This window comes from Triticum dicoccoides, chromosome 5B, assembly GCF_002162155.2.
Source record: "Triticum dicoccoides isolate Atlit2015 ecotype Zavitan chromosome 5B, WEW_v2.0, whole genome shotgun sequence".
NCBI classification, from domain to species: Eukaryota; Viridiplantae; Streptophyta; class Magnoliopsida; order Poales; family Poaceae; genus Triticum; species Triticum dicoccoides.
In genome coordinates, this window is record NC_041389.1 from 366,845,954 (window position 1) to 366,847,230 (window position 1,277).

The window sequence follows — 1,277 nt, forward strand, 5'->3', positions numbered from 1 at the left end:
CTCATCACTTGTCATCATGATTTTAGTTTTAATTGGATTATGCCTCACATGATAACTATTTTTTTGAGTTTGCTCCCACTACTATTCATGAGAAGAAATTTGCTTATGTGGAGAGTAGTAAATTTTCTATGCTTGTAGATCATGAAAAGAATGCTTTAGGTGCTGGTTATATTGTCGAATTCATTCATGATGCTACTGAAAATTATTATGAGGGAGGAACTTATGCTTGTAGGAATTGCAATAATATCAAGTTTCCTCTCTATGTTCTTAAAATCTTGAAGCTATGCTTGTATTGCCTTCCTATGCTAGTTGATTATTGTTCCCATAAGTTGTTTGCTCACAAAATCCCTAGGCATAGGAAGTGGGTTAGGCTTAAATGTGCTAGTCATATGCTTCATGATGCTCCCATTATGTTTCAATCCTTATCTTTTATGTGAGAATCCACTACAAAAAAAGACACATTCGTGACATTTTGGGCCGAACGATTTTTTTTTCTGTCATACATATGACACTTCTATGACGATAATTGTGACAAAACCCGGTATCATCATAGATGTGGTGGGATCCTACTTCTATGACAAAAAAATCATGACAGAAAATGGGCTTTTCGTCTTGGGCGGGCCGGAGACGCAGCTGCATGACATTCTTTGGGCCGTCCATGACGGAAAAAACCGTGGTAGAAGCGAGGGGGAGGAAAATTTCGGGGAGTTGCCGGTTACGGTGGGAGGTCGGGGGTGGAGCGATGTGCGTTTCTCTCATACGTACGCGCGTGTGTGCGAGGCGTTGGCTCTAACTGAAGCCGAGCGAGGTGTTGGGCTCTAACTGAACCGGAGCGATTGCACTGCAGGCTACGCATTACTGAACCTGAGGGATCGATTGATGGCTGTTAACTGAACCCGATGGAGCGATTCCTTTTCTACTGCTGCTAACTGAAGACGATCGATTGGATGAACAGTGAGCGTTGTGGACGCGGGGGTGGATGAACAGTGAGCGGTGGCGTTGCCTCTGGATGAACAGGAACCCGTGGTGTGGAGGGCTGGATGAACAGTAGATGGTGGAGGGGTGGCCGTGGAGGGGTGGTTGAACAGGACCCCGTGGTGTGGAGGGCTGGATGAACAGTAAACGGTGGAGGGGTGCCCGTGGAGGGGTGGTTGAACAGTAGCCGGTGGAGTAGCGCACGGTGGAGTCTGGATGAACAGGAGCCCGTGGAGGCTGGAGGAGGTCGACGGTAGCCCATGGAGGCTGGAGGAGGTCGGCGGTGGAGATGAACAGTATCC